General features: G+C 35.4%; 1 pseudogene; it reads right to left on the reverse strand.

Annotated features, from left to right (window-relative positions):
- Window positions 1-990: 990 nt before the first annotated feature.
- LOC141684814 (uncharacterized) lies at window positions 991-27,849 on the reverse strand (annotated as a pseudogene).
- Window positions 27,850-27,966: the final 117 nt, after the last annotated feature.

The following is a 27,966-nucleotide window of genomic DNA, read 5'->3' on the forward strand; positions in this document are numbered from 1 at the left end:
CCTATCATTAAGTAGTGTGCTACTACCCTCTGTGCCATTATGATTTTCTAGAGGACTAGAACCTAATTCGAAGTCTACTTTATCAATATCTTGAGTAGGCAAATTATTGATCATCTTCTGCTGTTAAAGAATCTAAACATGAGTTACCTGACCCCGATTCTTCATAATGTGGTCTAGAAGATCTATTAATTTAAACCTTGACCAGTCCCATTTCTGTTAACCAATTTGTTACCGGATCCCCTGCCTAAATGAGGCTCTTCTGCATTACCATGTACAGACCTATTACGTACAGTTAAGCTTGTCGAAGGCATGGGATAATGGTGTGGAAGACCCTAAACTGCTTGCTCTATTTGGCCTAAAGCTTACATCCCCAGTAGAGAAACTAAATCGAGAAAGAAAACTGAAATAACTGTCTGCAACAGCAATATCAAACGGGACCTATAACAATTTAGTCGGTTATTTTAGGCAACTCATTCGAAATGTTTTAAAAAGGAAAGGGGGAAATAATGAAAGTGGATTGAATTTCATAATTAAGTCTATTAAATTAATATATCAAACTTATTATATAATGCCAGATTATATTTAAAATTGATGGATAAGGGTCCAACATGACAGTGACCTTCAGGTCCGCCATAGGTGCTATTTTTTACTAAATTAAAAAAAAAAATCTTTCATATTTAATTTAGCATATAAAAAATCTCATTATTGAGCCCCCTTCTATACTCCATTTTTTTGTTTTCAAGTATAATCTCTTGGGAAATTTCACGAAACAAAAGTATAATCAAATATTTTAAAGGATTATAATCCAGACTCGTGCTAATCCTTATATATATGCATGAAATACTGTATTGGAATTGCATCCGAGTAGAAGTTATCCAAAAATTTGATTTAAAATAAACTCTAGTTGGGAATTATAGATTACAAATCTGATGTTTGAGCTATGAATACAATAATTGGAAACTGGCAATTGATACGATTCATCAACACTTCTTAACTTTAAAGTTAAACATATTATCCAATAATTGGAAACAATTATAGCCAATACCATTGAAAAACAATACCTTACCGGTTCAACAAATTTTACACATTATCCTGCAGGCCCAATTTAGCCAACCAATTATAGCTAACATCATTGGAAATGCTCTAAATAGTCTAAAAACAAGATAAGTAATCTCAATCATCATTTAAGCTATATTCACTTGATTCTGGTAGCGAAGAAACAGAAGCACAAAAGAATGATTCCTTGTCACTGACTAGAAGGCAGCTTCCAGAGGAATTCCATTCAGTAACGTTAAACTGTAGCAAGGGAACATTCACATAACAAGCCCCTGAAGGTGTCACATGAATAACAAGGAGCTTCCTGTGCAAAAAACAAGACGATTGTGCTACTCCATGACAAAAGGCCTGCAATTGTAGTGTCTCTAATTTATAACATATCGCAACAGAAGCAGATTGTATATCAATATCTAGAGCTTGATGGTTCTACTAGCACAGCAGCACAGTAGTTGTATTTTAGTATGAATTCATATTGCTCACTCTATTAAATTCCTCAACAATACAATGCTTGAAGAATAAAACCAGTTCTAAGTACTTCTTGAAATCCTCTTTTCGCTGTTCTATCACCACTATTTTACTGCTCATACGACCATCTCCAACCCAACTTTGATATAGTCTTTTACACCATTTTGGTGTAAAATTCCTCTCCAACCCAACTCTGAATCTTATACCATTTTGGTGTAACTACAAATTACACCAAATTTGTTGTCACGCCAAATTTTTGGAGTTTTTGTTTATTCCAACGTTGCCTTTTACTACTAACATAAAACAAGTTTGTTCCATTTGTTTCCTATCAACTTTATTACTCTGTACTTTACTTTTGTAGTTTAACAATAAAATATATAGTACAAAAATAGTGTAAAATTTAGTGTAAGTGGGTTGGAGTTGAATTAGAAAATAGTGTAGTTTTTACACCACTTTGATGTAGAGATCACACCAAAATAGTGTAATGCATTGGAGATGTCCTACGAACATAATAAACACCACATTTGAAGAGAAACAAATCTGTATCATTATACTTCAAATATCCTACATCGACCCTTAAAAGGTACACGAAAAAAAGAGTACCAACTACCATGTAAATGAACACAACAAGGAAAAAAACAGTAACAGCCAAATATATTTTAAAAAACCAAAAATCTGGCTTTGTTGTACCTCCTGCTGAGGATATGAATGCACACTGTTATCAAACTTTCCCTTCATACTGGAAATTGAGTATGTAATTACGTTGCAAAGTAGCCAGAGTGCTTCTGCAAGGACCTTCTGCGCAACATCAATATTAAAAGGAAATGATAAGTGTTATACTCGACAAAACAAGAAGTTCATCTAACCATTTGAAAGCAAACCAAATTTAAAATTATTTAAATCAAAGGTTTCTTGCCTCCGAATACAGTATGCATGCGCTTAAGATCATCTGCTTAACAAGCATCTATTAAAGCGTAGATACCTGGTCTCAGGACTTCATCTATTTCCCTGAATTTCAACTTTGTTACTAAGATTGCAGGAGAATGTTTTCAATGAACATTTAGTAACGAGTTAAGAAGATTGTAGCAAAATGCTAGGTGTGTACCTTCTAATGCCCATTTTACAGGGACCCCCTCCTGAATAAATCAATATGTAACCGGATAATAACTGAAAAACACAGCAACCTAGAACATCCTTCTGTTGTCGTACCTGTAGAATAAGTAAGAATTAGCAATGACTTAATTGAGTAGAATCTTCGGAGCAAATTTTATTTTTTACAAAGGTAGCTGCTTTCATCAGCTCCATTACATATGCAGTGTTTCTAGTTTTAGTTACAATCATGAATCATGCCCGCATAAATTCAGAAGCATGGCAAAGAGACTGAATTAACCAAGCAATACATGACCAGAGCGAAATGGAAAGATGAGTATTTCATGACTCTCATGACTAAGTTTATGCAGTAAACATAAATAATTACGTAATAATGCATACACTGATATAAATATAACAAAAAAGGCACGAGAGTGTAACGAAAACATGATAGACAGAAATTACCCCCCCACAAATACAGATATATACATTTATTTATTTATTTAAGTGCGTGTACACAATTTTCTTTTCAAAGAAAGTTGAGATTATATACTCCCTCCGTCCCGGATTTCTTGTCCACTTACCTTTTTGCATGCATTTTAAGGTGCATATATATGAAATATAGCTTCACAAATTATTTTTTATTTTTTTTTAAATATCAATAAAAAGTTTTTTTTTTAAATAAGTTATGAAACTATATTTTTTATGCACCTTCAAATTAATAAATATTTTAAATTTTAATATTTAATTTTTTATTAGAAAAATAAAAGTAAGTTATGAAACAAAATTTAATATGCACCTTAAGATGCATGCAAGACGTAAAGTGGATAAGAAAACTGGGAGTAACTAAAATTGCAAGTATTTTCCATCCATGCTGCATTAATGTATCAGTATCACCAAAAGTGAATATATGTGCTTGAAACTATTTGCAACTTCTCATAAATCGACCTCAATCACAAAACATCTTGTGAATGTGAATTAATTTCGTACCCCATTAATACATGTTAAATAATAGACACACACCTCTTAGTAAATTCTTCTGAGGAAATAAGCACACTTGATTCCTTCTTCCACCTTCCAAGTAAAATAGTCTTTTGTAGTAGCTGGATCAACATCTACCATTTCCAAGCAACAAAGTAACACATGTACTTCACATTCAAGTAAAGCACTGCAACGCTGGCTCTCTCTACAATGAGAAATTAACACACGAAAACTATTAATGTGACTACTTGTTTGGGATAAACTGAAAACTATTATTTTTTTTAAGTAACAGGAGATAAATACAAGGCTACAGATTTCTGTTTAGCAGATTATTTTGATATGTGGCTTAAAAATAAAGATAAAGAAACTCTATCAGAGACCAGTAATTAGAAAGAAACCATACCTTTTATAATGCTTAAGAACAGTACAAAGGAGTCGGCAACATGCAGCATAAAGTTCCATAATAAATTGTCGATCCACGGCACAAATATCCATGCTTTTTATAATCTCACTGCCAATAGAATCTGGAATTAGCATAAATTGAGGTTTAGCTTTGGAAACTTTATGCTGAAGTATATTTTGGAAACAGCCTCCAGATATGCGCAGGGACTGTGAAACAAAGCCATTCACTTCAACCAGCGTATTTTTCCGAAAAACTCGGGTCAGCCCTTCAATAATCATGAGAATAACAGATCCTGAATCAGGAGTCATCTGCACTATAAGGAATAGTATTGGCTAAGAACAAACTCGGCCCTTGCAAATGCAGAATTATGTTGAACAGAGAAGAAACTATTCCCTGAATGTGTTTTTTTACCACGTCCAGCCGCTTGCTTCCTACAAAGCAAATGAGTAGTGAGAAAGTTGCACTCTTATTAAAAAATTAAATGAGCCCAACTGATACAGGCATACAGTAAACAGGATACTCGTATTGATGACAACATAAAAGTAGTGTTTGCTGGTAACAGTGTACCTGACTTTCTTTTCTGCAATGGCTTGAAATATTAGATTTCCAGTTTTAACTAATGTCATGGTAAGTACAAAGCATGGTAAGAGCTATCCTCGGTTATTTCCTCGTTGTAAAATAGGAGCTATCAGTTATCTAATGTCTCTACTACATATGGACTTCCACGTATGCCCATTTCTACAGCAATACATGGGCTCATTGTGATTCTTTTATCTCAAGGATTCAGCTAAATAAGATCCCTTTGCAGTTCACATTGTATCAGATCTTATCAATTAATTCAGCCCTTGGAACCTTCTTCAATTATTTCTACTTGTAACAAGATACGCATTATCATTATTTCTACAAGTACTAAAATTAATCGAGTAACGAACCATTATTATTATTTATCAACCAGTCATGAACTGCGAATTATTAAAAACCTGAAGATAAGTCTTCATAACTATAGTCTATCAGTTCCTTGTATGGCCATACTTATGGCAATATATTGCGAGGACACTTTGTGTCATATTCTTATATGAAGGCTTCCCACTTACAAAATATACATTTTCAGTTCAGGAAAACCATAACTCGAACTTAACAATAAAATTCGAGAAGATTAAGAATAATGAAATATATGCCATGTGCAAATATCTACGCCATTTGATAAAATATTGACTCTTAAAAATTCCTAATTTTAAAAAACAAATAGAAAATGCCTCTGGAAATGTTTAATCTGCTTGCCATATGGTACGCCTGTCAATCTTATTTTTCTAGATGGTACAGGTAATCATTCTTATTGAACAAGAACAAGATGTCACCATGAATGAACACATAAAATTACGAAGATGATAGCTAAGGAAGTCATTAAGTGACAAAGGATGTGATTGTTAATGAGCTAGTACGATATTACCTTTAACATATTCCAGAACCAAATCCAAGCAATGAACACCACCCGCCACAGTTGAGGAAATCTTGCCTCCCTCTGAATTTCCAATGCATATATTATAATTTGACTTGGACCCTTCCTGTAAACCAACTATAGCTCTCCCAATTGCCACAATTGTAGATTCCAAATGTAAAACATGAAATGTTCTCAACCAAAACTCCGAATGACATTCGCAGCCTAGCTTTAAATTCAATTAGGGAGTGTCGGCCATATAAGGATTCACTTAATTTTGTTTGCTCATCCAGAGTCTTGATACTTGACTCGGTCTCATGAGATGCTAGAGTGGCTCCTTTTCCCTGTAAGGCAATGCATTTTCCTAGGGCCCTCACGTGCATATTATTGAGCATATCATATACACGTTTGGCTTCATCATTGGTCAAGGTAGTTTTAGCTTTGGTCGAGGTGTCTCCACCTTTGGTCGAGGCGGGTCCACCTTCGGTCGAGGCGGGTTTACTGTTAATTGGGTTGGCTTCAGCTGAGTAAATCTGCTTCCCAAACTCTTCAAGAAATTTGGCAATACTATCCAGCCAAACAAAACAAAGTTCATGAGGCGACTCAACCATATCTGCAAACTCCAGCAACAAAACCTCAGCTATGGCAATATAAGTTGGATTCCAGCATTTTAAAAGAAACTTCTTCTTGTTAGCATGTAGATTGATCCTTAAAATTGCTGAATAGGCAATAAATAGCTGTCTGAGAAAAAATGCTACTTCAAGATTTTCACCTCTTAAAAACCCTAATAACAGAGATTTCTTCAGATTTTGTTGCTGAGACTCAATCTTGTCAAAAAAACTAGGCCCATTCGTCTCGATTGCTAAATGACCCATTGTATTTTCAAAAATTTGTTGCTTGTCATTATAGTCAGCATCATTACCACACCCTTTGCTAGAAGACACCTTCACCAACAACAAACCATTACCATTCAATATGGCTAAAAAGTCATTTTCAAGAAACACAGTGTCTAAAAAGTCACTTATCAAGTCAGCATATACGTCGATGTGAGTACGGATTCTCAATAAAGGATCGCATTTCAATTGTGATGACTTTAATTTCAATTTACATCTTTTCCCATCTATTTCATCTAAAGCAGATGCTAGCCCCCACAGAAATCCCTGGATGCAAGAAATGGTGGAAGAAATTTTTTCCATTTCTTGTACTGGACAACTTTCCACATTTTTACTAGAAAGCGTTTCCTTTAGGAAACTAAGTGACTTGCGTGCCTGCTCCACAACAGATTCAGCGAGACTGACTAGAGTGTGGAGACATAAATCAGGTATTTCTTCACAAGGCTCCACAAGGTTGGTTAGAGCGCCAATAACATGCATAAATTGATTTCTGCTGAATCTTAGAAACATATATGATGTGTGATCTATCAAAGACAAGATCAATGTTTTTGATTGGGAAAAACAATCATCCGAAAACATGTGCTGAAGCTCAATCACTGCCGATAGTGACATTAAAAGCCATGAAGTTGGAAATGAACTCTCATGATAAATGCAAGTAGCATATCACGAATAGGTTCCATCCTCTCTTCATATACCATTGTTAGCTTATTAAGGGCCTTCCGACATAACACAAACAATCTGAAGAGCTCATGAGATTCATGGCGTTGTATTGCACAAGAAAACTTTATCAGACTGCCCAGAAGAAGCCTGGAAGATGAGATGAAAAGTGCCACTGTAACATATGTAAATTGAGATAAAGAATAAAAGAAATTTGCAAGCCTAGCATATTATTCAGACTGTAAAGAAGCAACTAGACCTCCAGTATGCATCTGTCTTGTTTAAAAAACCATTTCTGCTAACACAGATAGCAACGTAGACCACTTCACACCCTATAGAGGGCTCCCATATGACTAAAATACCATATGTTTGCACAATTTTCGACAATGATAATTTACAACTCTATATGATGGATTTAGAATGAGAAAATAGTACGATGTTAAAAAGGGGATGAAAAGCCTGAAGTTGGAAAACCAACAGCACTCGGTTCCAAAGTTCTAGTAACAGTTTGATTTAGCACGAAAATGGAATGTAACAACATTATCAGTCATCCAACAGAGCCATACGCGCAATTAAGATGATTAGAGTATCTCCAATAGGATTAGCAAAATTCGTCGGATATAATGATTAATTGAAATATAGATAGATAACGAAAATGCTATACAACTCCAATGATATTAGCTATAAATATTGTCTGTATATTTTTTGTCAACAGCTTTTAAGAGATTGGCCAAATATAGCAATCCATAGGAGCTTATTTAAATTTTTTGCTAAGGGTTTTATTTTACGTAATACCATTGGAGTACATAAATTGCTAAGAATTGTGCCACGTAGGAGTAGGATATTATTGCTAAGGGGTCTTCTCCATTTGAGATGCTCCTAAAAATACAAAGTTGTTTGTTCACAAATACCTAAATTTAATTCCGAATGAACAAATCAACATCATAATATATAATCTTGCTTATGATAGGTAAACTGCATATGTGTTTACATGCAGTATAGGAGGAGTACCTTTCAAGGTTGATAACACAATCTGTATAATCAGATAAAGATTCCGTCTTTATATACCCTTTTGGCATCCAACATATAAGCTTCAGCAGACTTTGGCAATCTTCAAGCTTGCCGGTGCAGCTTATCAGATGAATAAGAAATTGGCTCCGCCACCAATAAATAGTTGTCCACGGCATCAATGCAACTTGAAGCAACATTTGATGATTCATGTTATTATTATTCTTTTTTATTCATATATGACTTGTAATTATATATATATATATATATATATTATTTTTACCCGTTTTTCTTTATTAATAAATTTTTTAAATGATACTTTGTTTTCACTTATTTTTTGGTTCTATCATATTTTGTTTTTTTGTTATTATGATTCATGGTTTGATTCTGACTTATAATTCTATATATATTATTTTTATCCATTTTTCTTTATTAATAAACGAAACATATTCACTTATTTTTTAGTTTCACAACCTTTTGTTTCACCTTTTATAACTCCAAGTTTATTATTTTTATCCCTTTTAATTCCTATATTACTTATAATTGTATATGTATTATTTTTACTCATTTTTAAATTTTTAATAAGCCATAATTTTTTATTATTTTTATAGGTTTGAATCCTATTTTTAAATATATTTTAAAATAAATAAGTTCATAAATTGGTTCAACTAAATAGGTTCCGAGAAATATAAACCACGACCAACTAAATAGACCATGTATTTAAATTGAAATTTTTTAATTTAGAATTTTTTATTTTGTTGGTAGAATTCCATTTTAATAAAATGGTATGAATATTATAAAAAATTGTATTTTGGTTTCACCACTAGAAAATAATAAAATTGTTCAAACCATAATATGATTACAATTCTATTTTCGTAGAACTCCAAATTATTTCTTAACAGGGTACTTGGTTTTATCTTAGTACGGTTACGCCGTATTTTGGTTTCACCCTTATAGTTTTCTTTCATGTAGAGTTCTATGTTGTTTTTAACAAAATATAGATTGGAATCATATTATAATTACGATATTTCTATTTTTCGTAGAATTCTTTTTTATTTTTTATTAAAATAATAAAATGGAATCCTTTAAACAGTGTTATTATTAATTAATAAGGAAATCATCTTTTAAGGGATATTTTGGTTTCACCTCTTTTCAATTTTACGAACTTTTGGTTTCACCCTTTTTTAAATCCCTTTTTATTCCTATGTGACTTATAATTGTATATGTATTATTTTTACTCATTTTTAATTTTTTTATAAGCCATAATTTTTAATTATTTTTATAGGTTTGAATCCTATTTTTAAATATATTTTAAATAAATAAGTTCATAAATTGGCTCAACTAAAGAGGTTCCGAGAAATATAAACCACGACCAAGTAAATAGTTCATGTGTTTAAATTGAAATTTTTTAATTTAGAATTTTTTAATTTGTTGGTAGAATTCCATTTTAATAAAATGGTATGAATATTATAAAAAATTGTATTTTGGTTTCACCACTAGAAAATAATAAAATTGTTCAAACCGTAATATGATTACAATTCTATTTTCGTAGAACTCCAAATTATTTCTTAATAGGGTACTTGGTTTCATCTTAGTACGGTTACGACGTATTTTGGTTTCACCCATATAGTTCTCTTTCATGTAGAGTTCTATGTTGTTTTTAACAAAATATAGATTGGAATCATATTATAATTACGATATTTCTATTTTCGTAGATTTTTTTTTATTATTAAAATAATAAAATGGAATCCTTTAAACAATGTTATTATTAATTAATAAGGAAATCATCTTTTAAGGAATACTTTGGTTTCACCTTTTTTCGATCTTATGAACTTTTGGTTTCACCATTTTTTTAATCTTGCTATAGCGCTAAATATACCATTTTTATTCATATATGACTTATAATTTTATAGGTAATACTTTACCCGTTTTTTGATTCTTATATACCAGATATTTATATTATTTTTATATACATTGTAATTCCTAGTAGAGATGTTCAAAAAATCCGAAACCCGAAATCCGATTCGATCTGATCCGGAAAAAAGCCCGAAAAGCCCGATCCGGAAAAAAGCCCGAAAAGCCCGATCCGGAAAAAAGCCCGGCCCGGCCCGCGGGCCTTAAATGGGCCTCCTTTTTTCTCGAAAATCCGGCCCGGCCCGAAATCCGAAAAACCCGGATAAAAGCCCGGTTCGGCCCGGATAAAAGCCCGGGCTTTTTGAAAAGCCCGATTAAAAAACCGATTTTTTATTTAGAATTTGAAAATATACAATACTTTTTATGATTTTTAAAATAATATATCATAATATTAGAAACAATTAAAGTATATATGATTATTTATATATTATATTAAAAATAATTATTTATTTCGGTGTCTAAACTACTCAATCTAATATATCTAGATATTATTTTCTCTGGTATTTAAACTACTCATAATTCGAGTTATAAAATATTAAAATATTTTTTTAATATATAAATAAAAAGCTCGGATAAAACCCGGTTCGGCCCGATCCGGCCCGGCCCGCGGGCCTAAAACGGGCCTTATATTTTTTAGGAAGCCCGGCCCGGCCCGACCCGATTTTTAAAAAACCCGGCCCGATCCGTTTTAAAAAAAAACCGGGTTTTTTAAAGCCCGGATAAAGCCCGGCCCGGTGTGTTTTTTGTGCATCTGTAATTCCTAGATTCATACCTACAGAATGTTATTTTAGCACCAATTGCAAATTTATACATACATAATGAATATTTTATCAAAAAAAATTATGCAATCACAAACTATATAAAAACACAAATTCAGCTAACAATAAGAAATTTAATATGCAATTACTTAATGATGCTGATTTAATTTTTTGTTAAATTATCCATCAATCGTGTCGCGACTAAAGTTTTGATGTAAGATATTAGTTATGTTTTTTTGAACAATAGATAGATAATAACGTTGAGTTTGTTGTTATAATAAGATTTGAATTAATGAAAATTACATATAATTTAAAAATGAAAATTGCAATAATCGTACAACTTTTATAGAATTGCAATTATAATAGCATTAAACTGTTCTTATATTAGCTGAATTCCTAGTCATATTCTTAGGGGTTACAACACCTTTCACATATGTGTGGCTCAGAGCTTATACATTCAGAAGTTTAGAGATGTCGAAATTTACAAGCAATGGTTAATATTATAAGCTATGCATCACATAATGTTAACTTCAAAGCCATATAAAAACACAAGTTGGGTAATTTAAGAAGGGCCTTGGCCCCTAGCAACCGTTTTTACCTTAACCTCTACTTGCATATATAAATAAGCAATAACACAAAAGTATATGCATGACCTTCAAATCTATAAATCAACTTACGCTTTCTTCATATAGAGCAGCATTGCTGACAAGTTCAGCTGAAATTTGATGTGGCCTAATCGTCTTCATATGGCCATGATGATCGGGAAGATGCTCTCCAGAGATGCTAAAATTGTTCTTTAAACTAGGAAGAGAACTTTGAATTAAGAGCAAAAGAAAACCCTTCAGCTTATCCTGAGCAGGAAAGGCACACCAAACATCAAGATTCTGGCAAACGATCCACCAGGTTGCCGTAGGAAACGACTTTCTATTCACAGAACTTATACTGAAATCCCATCCATTATTATTAGGTAAACTTTGGACAGACAATTCACAGTCATTGACATCATTAGCTATAAGCTGATATTCGTCTAATATCGGGATGTATTCCATCAGAAAATTGGTCAACTCTTCTGCTTCATGCATCACATCGGAAACTTGTTGTTCCCGCTTTCTGCTTTGTTATTAATTTTAATCAGCCTCTTCAAATCAACAAGCCTCTGGAAAGTCATGGTAATCAATACATAAATCAGGGAGGGGCAATCTGCGGCGGAATCTTGATTGCAAATGCGTAAAACGGCTTTTATTGTGGAAGGAAGAGAAGCCGAAGGCTGGACAATCCAAGAGAAATAGCCTTTATCTTTTTTACCAGTTCTCACCAGCCAAGAGTCGCCCATACTTTTCAACATCTTTCTTGATATATCCGGGGGCACAAGGCTTACTGCCTCCCGATATAAGCTTTTGGAAGACATATACCGACGAAAGAAGAACAGAACAACCCAGGGAGTGGACATAAAAACATGCTTGCATTCATCTTCCATAGTGATAGTTCTCCCTGTCAACGTTGACAGCAAGGCATAAACACTGTTTGACTGTACACTAACCAGACACTGCATATTAGGGCGGATTTCTCCAATCAGATCTTTTACAGCAACTCCAACTAGTGTACTATTTCCCGTGGTAGCTGTAACTGAATCTAGAATTAGCGAATACAATTCAGGTAGACTCCTTCCAAGTGAAATTTGATGGCTCGATAGATAAAATAATATTCTAACTGTCAAGGCAAATGGGACAGTATCTTATGCAAATGGGACATTCCCTTTACAAATGAGACAGGGTATGTGACGGTCTCTTTTAACTGTAGAAAGTAAATTACTGGAATATAAATGCAGTAATAAAGAAATTAAACAATGCAGAACACCAAGAGTTTTCACTTGGTTCGGCCCCTACACCTAGTCTATGGCCTACATCCAAGTCCGCATGCCAACTAGCATAGAGAATATATTATATCAACTTTAATAAAAGAACTTACAGTCTTTTCCTTGATTACAAATATAGCACCTGAAAGAAACTCTTTCCCAAGCTACCTTGCTACCTAGCCCACTGATATTCCTTAGCCTTCTAGCTACCTTGCTATACTTTGAAATCAAGCTTGCCACAACCCGGCACAAAGTTGATATGAATACACGAGTACAAGAATAAACAAATTGATTACAACTCAAACTAGGCTTCTTGTTTGACTGGATATTCAAGAGATATAAAACAAGAATGGTGTTTCAGATTATAAAGATAGAACATGGAATCATTAGGTGTAATCTGAAAATATGAGATGTGTCTTCTTCTTAAATAGAATATTCAAAAGAATGGAATAATAAGAGTTTTTCAGAGAATAAAGGTAAAATGTGGAATAAGCACTCTCTTGTTGAATCTGAAAAACAAGTACACTCAAATCTAACGGGTTTGATTTTCAAAACAAAGAAGAGATAAGATTGGATAATCTATTTGTTTGAAAATATTTGAATAAGTCTTTGTAAAACAACCCGTTAGTTGGTTGTAAAAGATAAACCTTAGAAATGATAAGATTAGAATAGTTCAAATAGGTTTATCAAGATAGAGTTTGTTTTGGAGATAAACTTGTTTACCCAGTCAAATAGAATTACACCAAACCCTATCACTTACAACAACTAAGACCCATAATCTGCATTCTCCACGTACATCTTGAATTAGGTCATCATCAGAAATCTGCAAATCAACATTCTCCCCCTTTTATGATGATGACAAAGAGAACAATTGCTCCCCCTATTAAAAACACTTTAAGCTATGTTCAAGATGTTAGTAACAAGAAAATAACATATGCAGATTATATCTTTATGCAACAGATATAACAATAAGTATAGAATCAAATGAAATTAGTACATAATCAAAATCGAAATATAACTCTTTCTCCCCCTCAACATCATAAAAGGGACAAAAGAATTAATCAGACAAAGAACACATACCAAGTTCTCGACGCATCAAACAAAATCTATCTTCAGCTAAAGGTTTAGTGAAGATATCTGCACGCTGTTTCTCAGTAGAAATATAAATAAGCTCAATATTACCTTTAGAAACATTATCTCGTAGAAAATGGTGACGAACATCAATATGCTTGGTACGAGAATGCATAACAGGATTTTTAGAGATATTAATTGCAGAGGTATTATCACAATAAATAGGAATATTTGAGTAAGAAATACCAAAATCCTGCAATGTTTGTTGCATCCACAAAATTTGAGCACAGCAACTTCCAGCTGTAATGTACTCTCCTTCAGCGGTAGAAAGAGCTACTGAAGTTTGCTTTTTACTATGCCATGCAACTAAACAATCTCCTAAAAATTCACAAGCACCACTTGTGCTTTTTCTATCAACCTGTGACCCTGCATAGTCAGCATCTGAAAAACCGATTAAGTCAAAGGAAGAGGAGCTTGGATAAAATAATCCCAAGTCACTCGTACCTTTCAAATATTTAAAAATACGTTTAACGGCATTCAAATGAGATTCTTTAGGTTGAGATTGAAAACGAGCACACAAGCATACACTATACATAATGTCAGGTCGTGAGGCAGTTAAATATAACAATGAACCAATCATACCTCGAAATTTAGTGACATCTACAGGTGTACCTTGTTCATCCTTTGTAAGCTTAACTGAAGTACTCATCGGAGTTGATTTAGGTGAGACATGATCAAGTGCAAATCTTTTGAGTAGATCCTTTATGTACTTGCCTTGGTGAATAAAAATTCCTGCATTAGACTGATTAATTTGCAAACCTAGGAAGTACTGCAATTCACCCATCAAACTCATATCGAATTCCTTATGCATGCAATCAGAAAACCACTTACACAAAGATTCATTAGAAGATCCAAATACTATATCATCAACATAAACTTGTACTAAAAGAAAGTTATCACGTTTATGAAAAATAAAGAGTTGGATCGAGTGTACCACGAATGAAACCATTGTTCACAAGAAATTGACTGAGACGTTCATACCAACAGCGAGGAGACTGTCTCAATCCATAGACAGATTTCTTGAGCTTGTAAACATAGTTAGGGTACTTCTCGTGAATGAAACCTGGAGGCTGTTTCACGTAGACTTCTTCCTTGAGATAGCCATTTAGAAATGCGCTTTTGACGTCCATCTGATAGAGCTTGAACTTCTTGTGAGCTGCAAAGGCCATTAAGATTCGAATAGCTTCTAAACGAGCTACTCGAGCATATGTCTCGTCGTAATCGATTCCTTCCTGTTGGTTGTATCCCTGAGCAACCAAACGAGCTTTATTTCGAATAATGTTGCCATCTTCATCCTTCTTATTCTTGAAAACCCAACAAGTACCGATGATCTTGGCATCCTGAGGAGGTGGGACGAGTTCCCAAACATCACAACGCTCGAACTGGTTCAATTCCTCCTGCATTGCAACAGACCAATGTTCGTCTGCAACTGCTTCTTGAGCATTCTTTGGTTCAAATTCAGCAACAAAAGCACATAATGCACATAGATTATGAAGTCTGCTTCGAGTGGAAATCCCTTGATCTAAATCAGTAAGAAGATTATCTGGTGGATGATTCTTCACAGTCCTAGAAGACTTAGGAAGTTGAATATTACTCATTTCTTCCTCATTAGAATTATCTGCCTGGAAATGAATAGGAGTTGTCTCATTCAAAAGAGACTGCCTCATTTCCGCTTGTGAAGATTTATCTAGAGGAGTAACAGAATTCACATTTGAAACACTATCGGGAGTCTTTGGAGAGCCAGAAGATTCATCTGAAGCTTGAGTAGATCCTGAAGAATTATCAGAAGACTGAGATGGACCTGGAGAGTCTTGACTGTTTGATTTTTCAGAATGAGACTGACTCTTTTCAGAATGAGACTGTCTCATTTGGGAATGAGACGATAGATCCGCAGTGTCTTCATCAATTTGAGATATATTCCTTGAGGATTCATTGAACGCAATATTGATGGATTCTTCTACTTTGTTCTTGACAGAATTATAAACACGATAAGCTTTGCTTGTTGTAGAATATCCCAAGAAGATTCCTTCCGTAGATTTCGCATTGAACTTGCCTCGATTATTTTGAGTATCTAAAATAAAACACTTGGAACCAAAAACTCGAAAATAACTAATGTTAGGAGTCCTTTTCTTAAGCAATTCATACGGAGTTTTAAGCAAAATAGGACGAATAAGTACTCTATTTAACACATAACAGGAAGTGTGTACCGCTTCAGCCCAAAATTTTCTTGAAAGCTTACTCTCATGCAGTAGAGTTCTGGCAGTTTCCTGTAAAGTTCTGTTCTTGCGTTCTACTACTCCATTCTGCTGAGGAGTTCGAGGAGCTGAAAATTCATGAGTGATTCCTCTTGATTTGCAGAAGGTTGTGAAATCCTTCTCGAATTCACCTCCATGATCACTACGAATAGTCTTGAGCTTAAATGAATACTTAGTCTCAAGGTTAGTAATAAGATCCTTAAACTCAACAAAAGTTTCATCCTTAGTTCGTAAAACTAATACCCAAGTAAAACGAGAATAATCATCAACTATAACAAAGGCATAATTCTTACCTCCCAAGCTTACGTACCTTTCTGGACCGAAAAGTTCTAGATGAAGGAGCTGCAAAGGAACATAAGTTGATATTTTATTCTTAGCAATAAAGGAAGTTTTCACCTGTTTTCCAAGTTGGCATGCTGTGCAAGGTTCTATTTTCTTGTACTTCAGCTTTGGTAGACCTCGAACCAGATCATGAGAAGATATCTTCCGAAGAAGATCCATGTGAACATGGCCTAGACGTCGATGCCAAAGATTCTGCTGATCTTGAACAGTAGCAAGACAAATTTCCTCCTGCTGTTCATCAAAATCTAACACGAAAATATTTCCTTTTCTTTTGGCAACTAAAGCAAACTCGTTAGACTTAGTGCCAATATAACATACATCTTTATCGAACTTAACCTTATGACCAGCATCAGTAAGTTGACTTACACTAATGAGATTATATTTCAAACCATCAACTAAACGAACATTAGAAATAGCAAACCTTTCATTACCAATGGTACCTTTTCCAATAATTCTGACGGTGTTTGAATCTCCAAGAGTAACTAAGCCACATTCCTTGGCAACTAGAGATAGAAACTTGGATTTATCACCTGTCATGTGACGTGAACAACCACTGTCGATGATCCATTTATTTCGCGGAACATGGACCTTCAAACAAACCTGCAAGAATTGTTTTATCCCTTAGGTACCCACTTAACCTTGGGTCCTGGTTGGTTAGTATCACAAATCTTATATAAATGTCTATCTGATTTATTAATCCACATCTGAACAATATTAACAGAAGTATTAGTAGATTTATATCTAGTAGACGATTTATAAGATGAGTTAGAGAAGTGGTCCTTGATACCACATAATCTAGATTCAGCTGTAGGGTGGCCAGCTTTGCCACAATCTCGACATTTCTCATAAGGCATCTTATATTTCATAGGAGCTCGCTTATAACCGCCTTAAAATGCACGTTTCTTGATTGACTCACATCCTAAACCTCCTTTATCAAGAGAAGATTTTTGTTCACCAAGAAGAGCATTCAAAGTTCCTTCTCCATGAAAACATTTAGCTAAATCCTTTTCAAGCTGTTCGACTTTCTGCTTTAATTCAGGAACCAAGGGATCAGGAGCACTGTCTTCTTTAACGGTTTCTGGATCAACAGATATTGACTCTTTCTTCAAGGCTTCAAGGCATACATCCTTCATCTCAATCTCATTTTTGAGATATTGATTTTCTTCAGTGAGTTTTGAAACCCTTTCAAGCAATGATCTGTTCTCAGCAACTAGGGCTTCTTCCTTCATGGGGTCATCCATTTCACTAAGAACTTCACTTAAAGCTTGCTTTAAATAAGCATTCTTTTCTTTCAACTTCTTAACCTGGACCTGCAAATTTAAAATAGATGGAGATATATTTGAATTATACTTAATATTATGTACCTCATCATTATCACTGGAGTTGTCCTCTAGTCCTGCAAAACAAAGTTGAGCAACTTCATCGTCTGAATCGATCTCCACGTCAGATTCATCATCACTCCAAGTAATTAATGCCTTCTTTTTGTTCTTCAGCTTGTAGCAGTCCTTTTTGAAGTGCCCTTTCTTTCCACACTCAAAACAAGTATCCTTTCTTTGATTCACTTTAACCTCCTTGCTCGGATTAGATTTGAAGTTCTTCTTCGGAAACTGTGACTTCATAGGTCGTTTGGAAGCATTCCGTTTGGCAAGAAATGTATGAAACTTCTTTGTTAGAAGAGCAATCTCTTCATCAGAATCATCAGGAGACTCATCTGCATTTGCATTAAGTGCAAGAGTTTTCTTACGAGGAACTTCATCTTCTTCATCATATCTACGTAGCTGATTTTCGAATTCTTCCAATTCACTGAACAGTGTTAGAGTATCCATATTCGAAAGCAGTGTTGAATCCTGCAGAATGGTAACCTTTGGAGTAAACTTCTTTGGCATTGCTCTGAGGATTTTCCTATTAATCTCAGATTGAGGAATGATCCTTTCCAGAAGTGAGATGGAGTTCATCAATGTCAGAAACCTCCCTTGAGCATCTCGCACGCTTTCATCTCTTTCCAACCTGAAACCTTCATAGTCACTCATTAGCATACTTAATTTTACTTCACGTACCTTAGACGTGCCTTCGTGGCTGACTTTGATCGTATCCCAAATCTGCTTGGCAGTAGTACATGCTGAAACTTTTCTTAATTATGTAGCTACCATGCCATTGAGAAGTGAGTTCATAGCTTTAGCATTCGAATTCATTGCGTTCACTTCTTCGGGAGAGAGATCCTTGAGAGATTTTGGCTTCCCTTCTTTCATAGGAATTGTGAAACCATTTTCTACAGCATCCCATTCAAATGCATCACGCTGGAGAAAGATTTTCATCCGAAACTTCCAGTCATTGTAGTTTTCAGCACCATGAAGCAGTGGTGGATAATTGTTTGAATACCTATCTGGTTGAGCCATGGATCGCTAGCAAAATAAACACTAAAAAGAGAATTAAATGCACCTGCTCTGATACCAAATGAAATTCGATGGCTCGATAAATGAGACAGTCTATGGCAAATGGGACGGTCCCTTTATAAATGAGACAGGGTATGGGACAGTCTCTTTTAACTGCAGAAAGTAAATTACTGGAATATAAATGCAGTAATAAAGAAATTAAACAATGCTGAACACCAAGAGTTTTCACTTGGTTCGGCCCCTACACCTAGTCTATGGCCTACATCCAAGTCCCCATGCCAACTAGCATAGAGAATGTATTATATCAACTTTAATAAAAGAACTTACAGTCTTTTCCTTGATTACAAATATAGCACCTGAAAGAAACCCTTTCCCAAGCTACCTTGCTACCTAGCCCACTGCTATTCCTTAGCCTTCTAGCTACCTAGCTATACTTTGAAATCAAGCTTGCCACACCAAGGACTTCTGCTTTTAGTTTGAAGCAAAGCAAACTACAACTATCTGAATCTAGCTCTACATCTTCAGTTCTATCATTTGTTAAACAATCACCTTCCATCCAAACAAGAGACGCAGAAATATCTGCTTTAAGCATTTGTATAAATCCACTCACTTGCCCTTCCGGTATGAACTTAATAGCATTATAAATCGAAAGTCTAAACTCATGTGAGCATAATACTATCCTAAAAATTTTGGCACGTTCTTCACAATATAATGATGGTTTCCACACATTTAAAAAGCACATTTGACCATCTCCAACAGATAACAATCGTCTCGCGGCTTAACACAGTGCAAATACTGCGATATGGACCTACACCGTTCCAAAGGATAAGATATAAGATCAAGAATTTAATTACCATTCTAATAAACGTTTTTTTTAAAAAGGTACTCAAAAGAAGGGAGATTGTTGGGAGGTGAACCAACTTCCAAATAAAATCTATAGTTTGACTGTGTTAGAATTCAAACTCTCAAGTAGTAATAATTACAACTGGGTTTATAAATGCAGTAACATGAAAAAGAAAATAAGAGCAGCCAACCCAGGAAATATGGTAGGCTGATATATGTTATTATCTTTCATACAGGGTGGTGGTCAAAAGCGTGTACTGATAAATGAAATAGGAACGTGGCAGTCTGGGAAGCTAAATAGAAGACTACATGCAACTTACGTGTATAGGCTGGAAATTAAAGAAGTGAAGACTTATATGTTTGTATTCTAAAGTTAAGGTAGGCTGCACATCTAAACAGAGAAGGCAACAACTAGCTGGTCATGTGGAAAATGAATGAAGCCCTAAAAATAAGGTGGCTATACGCGTATGTATTAATAACAGCTAGAAAATTGACATAAGCAATGACACGTACAACATAACCTATAAATAGGACACCCAGCAAGATTTTAAAGACACACAGAAGTGAGAAAAATATATATTTGTTATAAGGAGTTGTAGCTCATTAGAAAGAAAGGAAGGCAGCAGCCTTGTGTTCAAAAAGCTGTAGCTTTATATATCGAGTGAAATAAGTAATAAAAGTTTGAGTATTTATCTTTAGTGTACAATTTATATATTTTGTGTGTAAACCTTATCACATTTCCAACAAGTGGCATCAGAGCTAAGGTTCCGTTCGTGAAAAATGGCGACGATGGTGCAACCACAAATCCCGAAATTGACGGCAATAAATTACGGGAACTGGAGTATCCATATGAAGGTTTTACTCGGTTCATACGATAATTGGGATATTGTTGAAAGTGGTTATGACGAGTCCGTAGATGCTACCACTGAAGCGGCCCTTTCAAATGCGGAGAAGATGATTTTGAAAGAGACCCGGAAAAAAGATAAAAAGGCGTTATATATAAATTATTCAAGGAGTTGACGAATCAACCTTTGAAAAAATTTCAAATGCAATAACGGCAAAAGAAGCGTGGGAGATTCTGCAAAAATCATTCCAAGGAGTCGAAAAGGTCAAAAAGGTGCGGCTCCAGGTGTTACGCGGGGAATTTGAAAATTTAAAGATGAAGAATTCAGAAAATATTGGTGAATTTGTTACGCGCTTGAAAGCCGTGACAAACGAGATGAAAAGAAATGGTGAAAGTCTCGATGATGTTCGGGTGATGGAAAAATTACTCCGTTCGTTGACGAGGAAATTTGATTACGTTGTTACTTCTATCGAGGAATCAAAGGACTTGTCCACAATTTCTATTGATGAGCTCGTAGGTTCACTTCAAGCTCATGAGCAGCGGATGAACCAGTATGATGATGCAAGCCATTTGGAAAAGGCGTTGCAAAGTAAGGTGTCTATTGGTGACAGTTCTGGAAGTAGCAGTTCTGCACGTGGAAGAGGTGGCTTTAAAGTTGGCTACCGAGGTGGACGAGGACGAGGAAGGCAGTCCTTCAATAGAGGCCAGAATTTTGAATGGTATCAGCCATCTGGTCGTGGTCAAAATTTCAGAGGCCGAGGACGAGGCGGATATCAACAACGAGGTGATAAGTCTCAATATCAGTGCTATAACTGTAATAAATATGGCCATTTCAGTTATGAGTGTAGAACACCAAAGGTGGAAGAAAGGAGTCACTTTGCTGCAGCAAAAGAAGATAAAGACGTTGGCACTGCTATGTTCCTCACTTATAAAGGAGACGAGGAGAGCAAGAAGAATGTTTGGTAACTTGACTCAGGGGCCAGCAATCACATGACTGGTCATAAAGATTATTTACGGAGATAGACGAGACCATCAGCGGAGAAGTTACTTTTGGTGACTCGTCAAAGATTCCGGTGAAAGGAAAAGGTACCGTCACGATCATGTCAAGGAAAGGTGAAAAGAAATATATAAATGATGTTTATTATATTCCTGCATTGAAAAATAATATTATCAGTCTTGGCCAACTTGTGGAGAAAGGATATAATATACAGATGCAGGACAATTCCCTCATTATCATAAATCAAGCTCGGGAATTGATTGCAAATGTGGAGATGTCAAAGAATCGTTTGTTTACGCTTGATATGCAAACGAATGTGCAGAAGTGCTTAAAGTCGGTCATTAAAAATGACTCGTGGTTGTGGCATTTGAGATATGGTCATCTTGGATTTTCTGGCCTGAAATTATTGTCAAAGACAAAGATGGTGGACGGCTTGCCAAAAATCAATAAACCAGAAAATTTGTGTGAAGCATGTGTAAAGGGGAAGCAACATCGACAAAGTTTTCCCATTGGAAAATCATGGAGAGCCAGGAGGCCATTGGAGATTGTTCACACAGATATTGCTGGTCTATTTGATATCTCATCGCTTGGAGGTAATAGATATTACCTAACATTTATCGATGATTTTAGCAGGAAAAGTTGGGTGTATATCATCAAAGAAAAGTCAGAGGCTCTTGATAAATTCAAGGAGTTCAAAGCACTGGCAGAAAAGCAAAGTGGTCATTATTTAAAGACACTCAGATCAGACAGAGGCGGCGAGTATACTTCAAACTTGTTCAGAAGCTTCTGTAGAGCACATGACATCAATCATCAATTGACAACGGCATATACTCCTCAACAGAATGGTGTTGCAGAAAGGAAGAATCGCACAATTCTTGACATGGCAAGGAGTATGGTGAAAGCAAAGCACTTGCCAAGAACTTTTTGGGCTGAAGCTGTTCTATGTACAGTTTATTTGTTAAATCGCTGTCCAACAAAAAGTGTCAGAAATAAAACTCCAAATGAAGCATGGAGTGGTAGCAAATCAACAGTTGGACATCTCGGAATTTTTGGGTGTATTGCATATGCTCATGTTCCCGATCAGAAAAGAAAGAAGCTGGATGATAAAGGCGAGAAGTGCATTTTTACCGGATATGATAAAAGGAGCAAAGCGTACAGACTCTATAATCCCCTGACGAAGAAATTAATCATTTCTCAAGATGTTGAGTTCGATGAATCAGATTACTGGAAATGGAGCGAGGAAGAAAGAAAAGTTGCTGATTTATTTTTTCAGGATGATGATGATGATGCTGATGAATCCAACATTGAAGATGGTGGAGATGATGATCCAACTCCTCCACAAAGTCCGAATCAACAAACTCCTGCATCGACACCATCAACGGGAGGAAGCAGCAGTTCAGGGGGAGCACCGAGAAAAATGCGAAGTCTGGATGACATTTATGAAGCAACAAGTCTGGTACAAAATACCTTTGATTATTCATTGTTCTTTTTAATGGTTGAATGTGATCCAGTTACATTTGAGGAAGCTTCTGAAGAAAGCAAATGGAACAAAGGCATGGATGAAGAAATTGGTGCTATCAAGAAAAATGATACTTGGGATCTCACAGATCTTCCAGAAGGACACAAAGCAATTGGTGTCAAATGGGTCTACAAGACAAAGACCAATCAGGATGGTGAAGTTGAAAAGCACAAGGCAAGGCTAGTGGCTAAAGGCTACAAGCAAAGATATGGCATTGACTATGATGAGGTATTTGCTCCAGTTGCAAGAGTTGATACCATTAGACTTCTTACAGCAATTGCAGCTCAGAATCAGTGGAAGATTTATCAGATGGATGTCAAGTCAGCATTCTTGAATGGTTATCTTGAAGAAGAAGTCTACATCGAGCAACCACCGGGATATGTTCAGAAAGGCAAGGAAGGTAAAGTCTATCGGCTAAAGAAAGCACTGTATGAGTTGAAGCAAGCTCTGCGAGCATGGAACAGAAGGGTTGATGAATATTTTCAGAAGAATGGTTTTGTGAAAAGTCTGTACGAGCATGCACTTTACACAAAAATAAACTCAGGGGGAGATATTATGATCGTGTGCTTGTACGTGGATGACATGATCTTTACCGAAAATAATCCTGGTATGTTCAATGATTTTAAGAAAGTTATGACTAATGAATTTGAGATGACAAATATTGGTCAAATGTCGTACTTTCTTGGAGTTGAAGTAAAGCAAAGAAAAGATGGGATCTTTATGTCACAGAAAAAATATGCAGAGCAGATTTTAAAGAAATTCAGAATGGAGGAATGCAAGCCGGTGAGCACGCCAGCAGAAGGAAGCATAAAGCTGAGAATTAATTCAACAAGGGAGTCGGTAAATCCGACATTGTTCAAAAGTTTAGTTGGAAGTCTGAGGTACCTAACTTTCACTCGTCTAGATATCATGTATGCAGTTGGACTGGTTAGTAGGTACATGGAGAAGCCGAAGCAAGATCACTTCATAGCAGCTAAAAGAATTTTGAGATACATTAAAGGTACTCTTGATCATGGTTTATTGTACACGCATTCTCAAGATTCCAAATTAGTTGGCTACTCAGACAGTGATTATGGCGGTAATTTGGATGACGGGAAAAGCACATCGGGATATGTTTTTCATATCGGTTCAGCAATATTTTTGTGGTCATCAAAAAAGCAGCAGACAGTTGCCCTCTCAACATGTGAGGCGGAATACATGGCAGCAACAGTATGCGCATGTCAGACTATGTGGCTAGGCTACATATTGGGCGAGTTAAATCTTGTAGAGGAAGGTCCAGTTAAAATTTACGTGGATAATAAATCCGCTATTTCCCTCGCGAAAAATTCGGTGTCCCACAGTAGAAGCAAGCACATCAACATTAAATATCATTTTATTCGAGAACAAGTGAATGAGAGAATTGTGGAGCTGGTACACTGCAAGACAGAAGATAATTTAGCTGATATTTTTACGAAGCCATTGAAGCCGGATGTATTTCTCAAAATGAAAGAGAAGCTCGGAATGCAAAGTCGAGTTTGAGGGGGAGTGTTAGAATTCAAACTCTCAAGCAGTAATAATTACAGCTGGGTTTATAAATGCAGTAACATGAGAAAGAAAATAAGAGCAGTCAACCCAGGAAATATGGTAGGCTGATATATGTTATTATCTTTCATACAGGGTGGTGGTCAAAAGCGTGTACTGATAAATGAAATAGGAACGTGGCAGTCTGGGAAGCTAAATAGAAGACTACATGCAACTTACGTGTATAGGCTGGAAATTAAAGAAGTGAAGACTTATATGTTTGTATTCTAAAGTTAAGGTAGGCTGCACATCTAAACAGAGAAGGCAACAACTAGCTGGTCATGTGGAAAATGAATGAAGCCCTAAAAATAAGGTGGCTATACGCGTATGTATTAATAGCAGCTAGAAAATTGACATAAGCAATAACACGTACAACATAGCCTATAAATAGGACACCCAGCAAGATTTTAAAGACACACAGAAGTGAGAAAAATATATATTTGTTATAAGGAGTTGTAGCTCATTAGAAAGAAAGGAAGGAGCAACCTTGTGTTCAAAAAGCTGTAGCTTTATATATCGAGTGAAATAAGTAATAAAAGTTTGAGTATTTATCTTTAGTGTACAATTTATATATTTTGTGTGTAAAGTTTATCACGTTTCCAACAGACTGCACAACTTTTTACTGTCTTTCTAAATTAAATTCCAGGTAATCTATTTAAATATTCCTTATCTGCTTAATTAGCATTGGGTATTCAGGGTTTAAATTTAAAAAATATTGGTAGATTCCCTTTAAAACCTCAATTAATTTGTAAGGTCGTAGATATGTTCAACCTCTTTATCTGATGTCACTTGCTGAATTCAATCGCAAGTGAGATTGTTGGGAGGTGGGCCAACTTACAAATGGAACCTATAGTTTGACTGCACAAATTATTACTGTCTTTCAAGGGTAAATTCCAGGTAAATCTATTAAAAAATTCCTTATCTGCTTCACTACATTGTTCTGGGTATTCAAGGTTTAAATTTCAAGAACTTGGTAGATTCCCATGTTGTAGATATCCTTTAAAACTCAATTAAAGGTCATAATACTGTTCAACCTCTTTATTTGATGTCTCCTAGTGGATTCAATCGGCATTACAGAACCCCTCCCCACCCCCCAACCCTCTTCCACACTGAAGAAAAATAACAGCGAGGAAGAACATTAATATACATAGAGAGAGAGAGAGAAAGTTTACAACTAAAAAAACCTTATAATACTAAATTTTCTATATACCAGGTTACATTTTTCTCATCTACGCCAGATAATTTAACTCATTTCCATGTTCTAACATACACCATAAGATAGTGAGTCCATAAAAATGAATACATTGGTGAACTAGCTGGATGTAATACAACAAAGTGTCACCAGTACAACAAACACACAAATTTTCATAACTTAAACAATTTCTGCATGTCCACATGCAGAGATTGTCGGATTAAGGATTCTACAAGATGCAATTTGATACTTGTTTCAGTCATATATTCTAGGCTTCAACACTTGACACGTGCTAATAGTAAACTCGGCCAAACTGATATATTTCTTTTGCCTAATATCCATTTAGATTTTAAAAAAGTAATAAATTAAAAGAAAATACATAAAGTTAACAACTAACCTGCCGAAGTTCACTAAATAGGCTAACAAGCTGGATTCCAAGTTGAATCATCTCTGGAATTAACAAGTACTGTTCTGGCTCATCCACTAACAAGAGTCCTTGCGTATCCATTAACACGAGTCCAGAGGCCCCAAGCTTTCCAAATCATCTCCAAAAACCTACCATTCAATTTCTAATAAGCACTTTAAGGTAGAAATAAGTTCCTTAACAATTAGGACTATAACCTCTTTATATATCCTCTCATCTGAATCGATCAGTGATGGAAATATGTGTTCAATTCTGGCAGACAAGGCCTTGATAGTGCCATAAACCACTTTAAGGAAATTAAGAAAGGCTCCATCGGAGGTATCCTCTATGCGTAGATATACATCTTCATGTATAAAGCTAACAAGTAATTTATTGATTGATCTAATGGTGCAATGAGCAGATGATAGAATAGGACCAACTTCCCATTCATCTTGAAGATTAGTATGAATCTCTTCAAGAAGAGGTTCCATCAACCGTACAAAGAAATTGCACAGTACTTTCCTAGTGTCTGAATTTAAACCACTTGCAGTATGACTCCCCGCTATACCTGCGCTGCCATTTCTAGAAGAGACTTTGGCAATTTGACCATTAGATCTCTCTTGCAACTGCCCAGAACCTCTACCTCCAACTACACTTGATTCCTTTTGCTTTTTTATACAGTCAACATACGAACGAAAAAGCTCCCCAAGCTCCCCAATATTATCATTTAATGCCAATGCATTTTTCCCAGTCACAATCTTATCCACTTTATTAAAGAAGCGTTTGTGATAACTTTCAACAACAATATTTGAATTCCAATTTTTTTGATAATCGGAAGACATCATATACTTGTTCAGGCTTTGTACACTCATAAATCCATCAATGTGAATGGGGTGGAACAACCCTTGGGACAAAACTTCTTTAATTAACTTCCATAAATTACCTTTCCGTCCATGATCACTCGAATATGGATGTAAGACATCTAGCATGTACAATAAAATCTCGAGAAGATTCTCTAAGATTTTATTAAAACCCTCCTTCCCGGTAGGGTGAACCTTCAAATAATTGATAAATGGCTCAATCACTACGCATGACAAGTGCAAGACAAAAACACCAATCTGACAATCATCAACTTTGTCTTCGAGAATTCTCCAAACCAGAGTGAGGACCAGCTTAACTGTAGAAACCCATAAATTCATATCTTTATTTGAAATCCCTCCATGGGACATGAAAATACAAGAAACACAATAAAGTACAACATTGTAGAATTCCAAATGTTCGACTTGAATATCACCCGTGAGGCGGAACAAAACATCGCTTGCAACGCACTGAATAACCTGTAATAAGTCCCTTTTGAAGCTCAGCAAAACCTTGTGCTTTAAAGACTCGGCCAAGCAAAACCTGAAGATTTCCCAGCATCTATAATCTAAACAAAACTCCTCCTCAGCCTTTGCGGAAAAAATCAACAATGATTGAATCCATTTGTTTACGGAAACTACTAGTCGTGAAATTCCAACAGCCTCTTCCTTACTTTCCGTTTGAGTAACTCTCAACTTGACATAATTATATGCAAGTTCAATCTTTCTGCATTCATATTTTAATTTTTGCTAATTAAAATTTAGTAACCTAATAATAAAGTGAAAATTGTAAGTAAAAAAAAACAAATGAGTTTGATAATGTTAATTCACTGACGTTGGAGCATCAATCTGTTCGTTCTGAAGAGATAGAAGAAGCTGTAAATTACTCCATGCAGACTCAAACTCAAACCCTTGTTCAGTGTCGACACGGCGTGATTTTGTTGGTCCGTCATTCACGGTTTTAATTTTTCTCTTGTGCTTTTTTTCACCAGCCATTGTTAACACTGTAGAGTCCTCGCTAATTATCTAGGGTTTTTGCCCCCTTCTATGAGAATCAGGTTCAGCAAATACTAAGCTCATTCGTTTAAATGATCCAAGTGTTTTAGAGCACCG

Source organism: Apium graveolens, chromosome 2 (assembly GCF_009905375.1).
Source record: "Apium graveolens cultivar Ventura chromosome 2, ASM990537v1, whole genome shotgun sequence".
NCBI lineage: Eukaryota > Viridiplantae > Streptophyta > Magnoliopsida > Apiales > Apiaceae > Apium > Apium graveolens.